Below are 12,238 nucleotides of genomic sequence, written 5' to 3'. Positions count from 1 at the left end.
CTCTAATAATGATGATCATCACACTTCTTTTTTACTTACAAGTGAAGAATTATAGCTCAATACTTAGAACAAAATATGACTCTATGTGAATGCCTCCGGCGGTGTACCGGGATATGCAATGAATCAAGAGTGACATGTATGAAAAAATTATGAACGGTGGCTTTGCCACAAATACGATGTCAACTACATGATCATGCAAAGCAATATGACAATGATGAAGCGTGTCATAGCAAATGGAATGGTGGAAAGTTGCATGGCAATATATCTCGAAATGACTATGGAAATGCCATAATAGGTAGGTATGGTGGCTATTTTGAGGAAGGTATATGGTGGGTTTGTGGTACCGGCGAAAGTTGCGCGGTACTAGAGAGGCTAGCAATTGTGGAAGGGTGAGGGTGCGTATAATCCATGGACTCAACATTAGTCATAAAGAACTCACACACTTATTGCAAAAATCTATTAGTTATCAAAACAAAGTACTACGTGCATGCTCCCAGGGGGATAGATTGGTAGGAAAAGACCATCGCTCGTCTCCGACCGCCACTCATAAGGAAGGCAATCAATAAATAAATCATGCTCCGACTTCATCACATAACGGTTCACCATACGTGCATGCTACGGGAATCACAAACTTCAACACAAGTATTTCTCACAACTACTCAACTAGCATGACTCTAATATCACCATCTCCATATCTCAAAACAATCATCAAGTATCAAACTTCTCTTAGTATTCAATGCACCTATATGAAAGTTTTTATTATGCCTAAAAGCAAATTGCCATGTTGTTCTAAAGGAACCTCAAAATAATATAAATGAAGCATGAGAGATCAATTATTTCTATAAAATAGAACCACCGCCGTGCTATAAAAGATATAAGTTAAGCACTAGAGCAAAAACTATATAGCTCAAAAGATATAAGTGAAGCACATAGAGTATTCTAATAAATTCTAATTCATGTGTGTCTCTCTCAAAAGTTGTGTACAGAAAGGATGATTGTGGTAAACTAAAAATCAAAGACTCAAATCGTACAAGACGCTCCAAGCAAAACACATATCATGTGGAGAATAAAAATATAGCTCCAAGTAAAGTTACCGATGAACGAAGACAAAAGAGGGGATGCCTTCCGGGGCATCCCCAAGCTTAGGCTTTTTGGTGTCCTTGAATTTTACCTTGGGGTGCCATGGGCATCCCCAATCTTAGTCTCTTTCCACTCCTTGTTCCATAATCCATCAGATCTTTACCAAAAACTTGAAAACTTCACAACACAAAACTTAACAAGAGAATCTCGTGAGATCCGTTAGCGAAAGAAAACAAAACACCACTTCAAGGTACTGTAATGAACTCATTAATTATTTATATTGGTGTTAAACCTATTCTATTCCAACTTTTCTATGGTTTATAAACTCTTTTACTAGCCACAGATTCATCAAAATAAGCAAACAACACACGCAAACCAGAATAGTCTATAGTAATCTGTAACTAACGCAAACTTCTAGAACCCCAAAAATTCTGTAACATCAAAAAATTTCAATTTGGAATGTTATACATTAGATCATCAATGCATATCATATTTTATTTTGCATTTTGGTTGATCCTAGAAATTCTACGCAACTCAAACACCCACGGAGAGAGTTGGGGATTTCGTTATTTTCATATTTGAGTTTTCTCAAATTTTGAGAATAGGATCATTTGATTTTATTTATTTTATCATCAATTATTTCTATTACAAAAATATGAGAGAGGGAATAAAATGACTTTCCCAAAATAAAGAAATATTGAGGATTTAATAATAAAATCAAATAAGATTTTATTTTGGAGTTTTTCGGTGTTTTATTTGAATTTAGGAAAAATGTGCGTTTTTCAAAATTGCATTTAGGTCCCAAATAAATGTTCACCTTGTGCGGCTTGATTTTAGAAGCCCGTGAAAATTTATTTCGGAATTTTTGGAGTCCGTTTAGTTTTTCTTTTTATTTTTCTTCCGAGCAGAATAATTTAAAAAAACGAACCGACCTAGGGGTCATGTCCGACCCGGACTCCCGGCCCACTAGGCTTTATAAGCCGGGGGGGAGCCAGCCGAGGCCCAGCCACCCGCGCCCCAAACCTTAGCCGCCCGAGCGCGGCCGCCGCCCGCCGCCGCCCGAACGCCGCCGTCGCCGGACGCCGCCGCCACTGCCGCACCCGAGGTTCGTCGCCACCTTGTTTTCCGTGCCAACGTTTAAAAAAAATCGGTTTTGGTCGGTTTTTCTTTAGATTCGTTTTTTTTAAATAGATCGGTTTTTCTGGTTTATTTAAATAGCGAGCATTCGTCCGTTCGTTCGTTCTAGCGAGCGTTCGTCGTTTTTCTTTTTCTCGGATTAAATCCACGATTTTTCTGATCGCGATTCCTGATCCGATTTTCGTTTTAGTATAACTTTTCGCTCGTTTATCGAAATCAGGCGATTCAAGCGCCTAGAGTTTGGTCTCGAAACCCTCTATCCGTTTAACCAACTTAAACAAGATTTTGCTACTGTAAAATTTGATTTAGATCCAGAATACTAGAACGATGTTATTTCTTTCGCCGTTTGACTTTCGTTGCTTCGTTCGATTTGATTCTTTTTGCCAACCGGAGTTCTTAAGTTGAACCTTCTGGTTAGATCTCTTATTTGAGTTTTACCTGTGCATTAGATGAGTACTTATTGTATGCTTGTTTGTTTGTCTGCGATAGAATACCCGGAGTGCGCCGCCTGTTACTTCGAATCTTTAGGTTTTGTGGATCATCAGCAAGGCAAGTAACACTTTGATCATACCTTTCTACTACCCAGTTTTATTGCATTAGATCAATCCTCACACATTGCATTGATTAGGATCTAATTAAATTGTGGGATGGGAAGTAGTTGAGGTAGTACCTATTACCTGTTATTATCAAACCTTTGGGAGTTACTTCTACGTTTGCTTATTATGCCATGCTATGCTAGTAGAAGTGGATTGGGTGAGTGATGTCCATGACAGATGTGGGATTGTTAATTAATGGTTTATCTAAGGTGGCAACTTAAACACACATCTAGGTGGATTGAGGCACCTGGGATTCCAGGACTTGCCTGTTTTCTTTTGGACCGCCACCCAGGCTCAAAGGGATCATGAGACTATTCATACTAGAAACTTCCGTGTGTAGCCACAAGCTATTATGGGCTCTAGCATAGTTTACTAAGTAGTGCGAACTCTTATAGTGGTAGACTAGCAGATGTAGGGGATGTAGGTGGTACGGTCTACCCGATAGTAAGGTGCTAGCGCTTCTGAAAGACTATGTCTCGGTTATCCGTCTTCTCAAACACCATGTAGTGCGAGAAACCAAACGGAGGCGATCGAGTCTTGTGGGGAAAAGTGCGCAAACCTCTGCAGAGTGTAATAAACTAATCATGGTTAGCCGTGTCCCCGGTTATGGACATCTTGAGTGTCTAGCACTTGGATTATCATGTGAATCTCAACATGTTACTCTGAATTAATTTTGTTGGGTTATGTTAAATGATGATATTTAATTGGGATTGAGGATGCTGTCAACCATTCTCAATGTTTAACAACTACCATGATAGTTAAATAAATTTATTCCTTTGGAGTAGGGAAAAATTGGGTTTACGCAAAACTGTAACCATAGAGCTTTCCACCAGCCAAATATGCATATAGTATAGCTGTTCATTCCATTACTCTCTATGTGTTACCTTGCCAGCATATTCCATGTGCTGACCCATTTCGGGCTGCAACGTTGATGTTGCAGACTTTTCAGACGATGATTAAGGAGTTTTAGGTCGTGGTTCTATACTCAGTGATGCCGTTGGAGTTGATGGACTCACTTATCTTCCAAGCCTTCCGCTGTTATCATTATTGGATGGCCTTAAGCCATATTTATTGTAATAAGTTCTCTTATGAGACACTCGATGTAGTAAGTGTGTGATTGCTACTCTGCTATAAATCCTCCGAGTACTGTGTGGTGTCAGCATTACTGATCTAGGGATGACACCGGAGCACAGAGATCAGACTGTTTGAGGTCTGGTCGCTACAAATAATAAATTAAATTTCTGGACGTGAGGAATTCATCTATCATCTTCAAAAAGAATTAACTAAATAGGACTCTCCAATAAAAAATGGCAGCAATTCTCGTGAGCGCTTAAGTTTTTGTTTTTTACAGCAAGATCAAAAAGACTTTCCCCAAGTCTTCCCAACGGTTCTACTTGGCACAAACACTAATTAAACACAAAAAACACAACCAAAATAGAGGCTAGATAAATTTCTTATTACTAAACAGGAGCAAAAAGCAAGGAATAAAAATAAAATTGGGTTGCCTCCCAACAAGCGCTATCATTTAACACCCTTAGCTAGGCATAAAAGAATGGATAGATCTAGGTATTGCCATCTTTGGTAGGCAATCCATAAGTGGCTCTCATCATAGATTCATATGGTAATTTAACTTTCTTTCTAGGGAAGTGTTCCATGCCTTTCCTCAATGGAAATTGGAATTTAATATTCCCTTCCTTCATATCAATAATTGCACCAATCATTCTAAGGAAAGGTCTACCAAGAATAATAGGACACGAAGGATTGCAATCTATATCAAGAACAATGAAATCTACGGGCACATAATTCCTATTTGCAACAATAAGAACATCATTGATCTTTCCCATAGGTTTCTTAATAGTGGAATCCGCAAGGTGCAAGTTTAGGGAGCAATCATCAAATTCACGGAAACCTAGCAAATCACACAAAGTTTTTGGAATCGTGAAAACACTAGCACCCAAATCACACAAAGCATAGCATTCATGATCTTTAATTTAATTTTAATTGTAGGTTCCCACTCATCATAAAGTTTTCTAGGGATAGAAACTTCCAACTCAAGTTTTTCTTCATAAGATTGCATCAAAGCATCAACGATATGTTTAGTAAAAGCTTTATTTTGACTATAAGCATGTGGAGAATCTAGCATGGATTACAACAAGGAAATACAATCTATCAAAGATCAATTATCATAATTAAATTCCTTGAAATCCAAGATAGTGGGTTCGTTGCTACTTAAAGTTTTAACCTCTTCAATCCCACTTTTAGCAATTTTTGCATCGAGATCTAAAAACTCCGAATTTTTGGGATGCCTTCTAACTAAAGTTGACTCATCTCTAGTCCCATCATTATCAAAATTCATATTTCAAAACAAAGATTTAATAGGGGACACACCAATAACTTTTAGATCTTCATCTTTATTATCATCAAAACTAGAAGAACACGCTTTCACAAAGCAATCCCTTTTAGCACGCATCCTAGCGGTTCTTTCTTTGCACTCATCAATGGAAATTCTCATAGCTTTGAGAGACTCATTTATATCATGCTTAGGTGTAATAGATCTAAGTTTCATAGAATCAACATCAATATAAATTCTATCCACATTCCTAGCCAACTCATCAATCTTAAGCAATTTTTCTTCAATCAAAGCATTGAAACTCTTTTGCAAACTAATAAATTCTTTAATATTAGATTCAAAATCAGAGGACATCTTATTATAATTTCCATAAGAATTACCACAATTATTATAGGAATTACTAGGAAATGGCCTAGAATTAAAATTACCTCTATACGTGTTGTTAGCAAAATTGTTCTTACCAACAAAATTCAAATCCACAGATTCATCATTATTCTCAATCAAAGTAGACAAAGGCATATAATTAGGATCAGTAGGAGCACTTTATTAGCAAACAATTTAATAAGTTCATCCATCTTTCCACTCAAAACATTAATCTCTTCAATTGCATGCACCTTTTTACTAGTGGATCTTTCAGAGTGCCATTGAGAATAATTAACCATAATATTATCTAGGAGTTTGGTAGCTTCTCCTAAAGTGATTTCCATAAAAGTGCCTCCCGCGGCCAAATCTAAAAGATTTCTAGAAGCAAAATTAAATCCGGCATAAATTTTTTGTATAATCATCCATAAATTCAATCCATGTGTAGGGCAATTACATATCATTAATTTCATCCTCTCCCAAGCTTGTGCAACATGTTCATGATCAAGTTGCTTGAAATTCATAATATCGTTTCTAAGAGAGATGATCTTAGTGGGAGGAAAATACTTAGAGATAAAAGCATCTTTGCACTTATTCCATGAATCAATACTATTTTTAGGCAAAGACGAAAACCAAGTTTTAGCACGATCTCTAAGTGAAAACGGAAATAGCTTAAGTTTAACAATATCATTATCCACATCTTTCAACAAAGTTGTTTAGATGGGAAGCGACATCTTGACTAGGAAGGCCAGAAAACGGATCTTTCATGACAAGATTCAGCAAAGCAGTATTAATTCCACAAGATTCAGCATCGATAAGAGGAGCAATCGGAGTGCCAATAAAATCATTATTGTTGGTATTGGAAAAGTCACACAATTTAGTATTATCTTGAGCCATCGTGACAAGCAAGAAGTCCAACACACAAGCAAACAAGAAGCAAGCGAAAAAGAGGCGAACGAAAAGAGAGGGCGAAAGGAAAAGAGGGCGAATAAAACGGCAAGGGTGAAGTGGGGGAGAGGAAAACGAGAGGAAAATGGAAAATAATGTAATTCAAAGTATAAGAGTTGTGATGGGTACTTGGTATGTCTTGACTTGGTGTAGATCTCCCCGGCAACGGCGCCAGAAATCCTTCTTGCAACCTCTTGAGCACTGCGTTGGTTTTCCCTTGAAGAGGAAAGGGTGATGCAGTAGAGCAAGGTAAGTATTTCCCTCGGTTTTTGAGAACCAAGGTATCAATCCAGTAGGAGACCACGCGCGAGTCACCTCGTACCTACACACACAAATAAGAACCTCGCAACCAACACGATAAAGGGGTTGTCAGTCCCTTCACGACCACTTGCAAGAGTGAGATCTGATAGAGGTGATAGTAATAAGATAAATTTTTTTTGGTATTTTTATGATATAGATTGAAAGTAAAGATTGCAAAATAAATAGATTGGAAACTTGTATGATGGAAAATAGACCCGGGGGCCATAGGTTTCACTAGTGGCTTCTCTCAAGATAGCATAAGTATTACGGTGGGTGAACAAATTACTGTCGAGCAATTGATAGAAAAGCGAATAATTATGAGAATATCTAGGTATGATCATGTATATAGGCATCACGTCCGAGACAAGTAGACCAAAACGATTCTGCAACTACTACTATTACTCCACACATCGACCGCTATCCAGCATGCATCTAGAGTATTAAGTTCATAAGAACAGAGTAACGCCTTAAGCAAGATGACATGATGTAGAGGGATAAACTCGTGCAATATGATGTAAACCCCATCTTTTTATCCTCGATGGCAACAATACAATACGTGTCGTTTCCCTTTCTGTCACTGGGATCGAGCACCGCAAAATTGAACCCAAAGCTAACCACTTCTCCCATTGCAAGAAAGATCAATCTAGTAGGCCAAACCAAACTGATAATTCAAAGAGACTTGCAAAGATAAACCAATCATACATAAAACAATCCAGAGAAGATTCAAATATTGTTCATAGATAAACTTGATCATAAACCCACAATTCATTGGATCTCGACAAACACACCACAAAAGAAGATTACATCGAATAGATCTCCAAGATAATCGAGGAGAACTTTGTATTGAGAACCAAAGAGAGAGAAGAAGCCATCTAGCTACTAGCTATGGATCTGAAGGTCTAAAGTAAACTACTCACACATCATCGGAGGCGCCAAGGAGTTGATGTAGAGGCCCTCCATGATCAATGCCCCCCCGGCGAAGCTCCGGAAAAGGCCCTAAGATGGGATCTCTAGGGTACAGAAGGTTGCGGCGGTGGAATTAGGTTTTTGTGGTGCTCCTGGATGTTTGTGGGGTACATGGATATATATAGGAGGAAGAAGTAGGTCGGTGGAGCAACGAGGGACCCACGAGGGTGGAGGGCGCGCCCCTTGCCTCGTGGCCTCCTTGATTGATTCTTGATGTTCACTCCAAGTGTCCTGAATGACGTTCGTTCCAAAAATAACGCTCCCGAAGGTTTCATTCCGTTTGGACTCCGTTTGATATTCCTTTTCGGCTAAACTCTAAAATAGGCAAAAAAACAGCCATTTGGGCTGGGCCTCCGGTTAATAGGTTAGTCCCAAAAACAATATAAAAGTGTAGAAATAAGCCCATTAACATCTAAAATAGATAATATAATAGCATGGAACAATAAAAAATTATAGATACGTTGGAGATGTATCAGATCTCGGTCTGACCGAGATGGGCTTGCAAACTCTCCGTTGCCTGTTGCAATTATTTTGGTCCCACCAAGATAAGCAATCGGTCCCACTGAGTTTGCCTGACCAACTCTCTGTTTTGCTTATTACCAAAATCTGTCTCACCGAGTTTGCATAATCGGTCAAACCGAGATGAGGTTTTACCCTAACCCTAGCACATCGGTCCCACCAAAATGCCTAACGGTCACATTATGAACTAAATCGGTCCGACCAAGTTTTCTAATTCGGTCCCACCGAGTTTGGTAATTTGTGTGTACGGTTAGATTTTGTGTGGAGGCTATATATACCCCTGCACCCACTCTTCACTCGTGGAGAGAGCTATCAGAACATTCCTACACTTCCAACGTTCATTTTCTGAGAGAGAACCACCTACTCATGTGTTGAGACCAAGATATTCCATTCCAACCATATGAATCTTGATCTCTAGCCTTTTCCACGTTGCTTTCCACTCAAATCATCTTTCCACCAAATCCAAATCAGTGAGAGAGAGAGAGTTGAGTGTTGGGGAGACTATCATTTGAAGCACAAGAGCAAGGAGTTCATCATCAACACACCATCTATTACCTTTTGGAGAGTGGTGTCTCCTAGATTGGTTAGGTATCACTTAGGAGCCTCCGACAAGATTGTGGAGTTGAACCAAGGAGTTTGTACGAGCAAGGAGATCGCCTACTTCGTGAAAATCTACCCTAGTGAGGCAAGTCCTTCGTGGGCGATGGCCATGGTGGGATAGACAAGGTTGCTTCTTCATGGACCCTTCATGGGTGGAGCCCTTTGTGGAATCGCGCAACCGTTACCCTTCGTGGGTTGAAGTCTCCACCAATGTGGATGTACGATAGCACCACCTATCGGAACCACGCCAAAAATCTACGTGTCTACATTGTGTTTGCTCCCTCCAAACTCCTCCCTTTACCTTCATGTGCAATGTTTTACATTCCGCTGCTATACTCTTAGACTTGCATGTGTAGGTTGATTGCTGGAGTAGTGCTAAGTTGCTAAAATCTGCCAAGACTTAAAATTGGGAAAAGGCTAGATTTTTATTTGGTCAAGTAGTCTAATCACCCCCCTCTAGACATACTTTCGACCCTACAAGTGGTATCAGAGCTTTGGTCTCCATTTTCCTTGATTTACATAGCGTTTGGCGATCACAGCCTTGGTTTCACAACCTAGGAGAGTATGGTGTCTAGTGAGGGAAATTACCACCGTAGAGATCCTTACTTTGATGGTACTAATTTTGCTAGTTGGAAGCATAAGATGAAAATGCATATTCTTGGACATAACCCCACTGTTTGGGCTATTGTGTGTATTGGCTTGCAAGGTGAATTCTTAGATGGGAGAGAACCAAACTGTGAAGCTACCCCAGAAGAGTTGAAGATGCTGCAATACAATGCTCAAGCTTGCGATATCCTATTCAACGGATTGTGCCTCGAAGAATTCAACAAAATCAGCCGTCTTAAGAATTCAAAGGAAATTTGGTATAATTTTATTGATATGCACGAAGGTACTGACTCCGTCAAGGAATCCAAATTGGATGTTCTTCAAAATCAACTTGACAAGTTCAAAATGAAGGATGGTGAAGGTGTCGCTGATATGTACTCTAGGCTTGCTCTCATCACAAATGAGATTGCCGTCTTAGGAAGTGAAGAGATGACCGACAGATTCATCATCAACAAGATCCTAAGAGCCTTGGATGGAAAATATGATACCGTGTGTACACTGATTCAAATCATGCCCAATTACAAAGATCTCAAGCCAACGGAAGTCATTGGAAGAATTGTTGCTCATGAGATGTCACTGAAGGATAAGGAAGAGCTTCACAACAAGTCAAGTGGTGCTTACAAAGCCTCATGTGATGCTCCTACATCATCAAGTGAGAAACAAGCCTTCAATGAAGAATTGAGCCTAATGCTGAAGAACTTCAACAAGTTCTACAAGAGTAGAAGCAAGGAAAGAAGTTCCAAGTCAAGGTCCTACAATGACAAAAGATCTTCGAGTCATGAATGTAATTGCTACAATTTTGGAAGACCCGGACACTACTCCAATGAGTGTACGGCTCCCTACAAAAGAAGAGAAGATTCAACCAAAAGGAGAAGTAGAAGATAAGAATCACCACCTATAGAGAGAAGGAGTGGAGATGACCGTTATGAACGAAGAACAAATCATCAAGGAGCTACACAAAACAAAGACATCAAGCTCATGTTGTTGAATAGGTATCCAACTCCGACTCCGACAATCACTCTGAGAGAAGTTATCACTCCGACTCCGAATATACTCAAGATGAAGGTGTTGCCAGTCTAGCAGTTGTGTCAACCAACTCCTACGACATATTTGACTCACCAAATGAAGGAATTGGAAGATGCTTCATGGCTAAAGGCCCAAAGGTATCACACCCCGAGTATGTTGATTTCAATAGTGATGAAGATGATTGGCTAGGAGATGATGATTTACTTGTTGACAACTCTAGTTATGAATAACTATGATGAACTTGCTATTAATCATGCTAATCAAGATAAAACGAATGAGGATGGTAAGACGGAGAATGAGCGTCTGACTAAAGAACTAAACACTCTTAAGTTAGGTCATGAAACTACCTTGGAAGATCATCAAGAACTTTTAAAGATTCATGAGAAATTATGCTTTGAAAAGCTCAACCTTGAGCAAGAGCATGAGTTCTTAAAGGCAATCAATGATGATCTTCGCAAGAAAAGTTCTTCTTACATTGCCAAGCATTTACTCTTGTCTACTTACATGCAACAAGTTAAATCTAGCAACAAGAGTAAGAAAGATTCTTCATCTAGTAGTAACAATAATCATCCTAAATCCAATGTTGTTACTTCTAGTAGTTCTCTTGATTCCACTAATGATTCTCTTAGCCAAGTTACACTTGAGCAAGAAAATAGATTATTGAAGGGAATTATAGAGAAAGGTGTTTACAAGAGCCTTGTCAGGAGTAAGCAATTTGAGGAAATTGTACGCAAGCAAGGAAGACACCAGAAGAATCAAGGAATTGGTTTTGAACGAAAGTTCAATGCCAATGGAGTTGAGTGGGAAGAAGATCAATACCCCAAGACGAAGTTTGTTCCTCAACAAGAGAAGTATGATCCTATTTCTTTCCAAGGAACACAAGCTCAAGATGATCTTCCACCACAAAACCAAAAGCAAAAAGGCAAGGATAAGCTTCAAGAGGAGATTGATGCATTTTAAGAAGCTCCTAAGGCCTTGGTCAAGTGGGTTCCCAAGACTACATCATGTTCAACTACATGATCAAGTACAACACCACCACCCAAGGTATGTAATTCCATCTTAGAGAAGCTTTATCCTAAGTCATGGGTCAAAGCAACTCAACAAGATGTGAATACATGAAAATGCTTAAACGAAAAATGGTAACCCCGTTTTGAGATTAAACGATGAGTATGACCTATGATCAAGTGTTCTCACTTGACTCCTCAGTCAATATACTCTAACATAGGTGACTTTGTTGCTGCCCAATTCTAGATGAAGTTCTCTAGTGTTTCTGAGTTTTTGCATTTGACCCTTGCATATTTGTTCCCCTTCCTTTATTCAAAAAAAAACTTCATCTAGATTTTCTCTGTTTTTTTTCTGCATTCCCTGCATCAAATTCAATTCAAATCTTTCTGTTAATTCATTGCAAATATTTGTGAGATCTTATTTTCCTAGTGAGCTGAGATGACTATTTATCTTTCTCTGTGTTGAACTCGGTCACACCGGTTTATCACTTTCGGTCAAACCAAACCAATTCGGTGATACCGAAGTAAACAACTCGGTGTTACTGATTTCAGTACTCAGAAGACAATTTGTCACTTGCACCCTGCACTTTTGTTCCAGCTCCACTCAATGATTCTTGTCCTCCACCAGCATCACACTCTAAATGCTCCTTTGCTCTGTGACTCAAGGACCAAACCTATTTTGACTCACAATCCAGAAGATCCCTTGTTGGAAATTGATGTCAAAGGGTTCCTGTGTTATCTAACCT

The sequence above is a fragment of the Triticum dicoccoides genome, chromosome 5A (assembly GCF_002162155.2).
Source record: "Triticum dicoccoides isolate Atlit2015 ecotype Zavitan chromosome 5A, WEW_v2.0, whole genome shotgun sequence".
NCBI lineage: Eukaryota > Viridiplantae > Streptophyta > Magnoliopsida > Poales > Poaceae > Triticum > Triticum dicoccoides.
The sequence above is the reverse complement of the archived record's forward strand: the minus strand, read 5'-3'. Positions refer to the sequence as shown.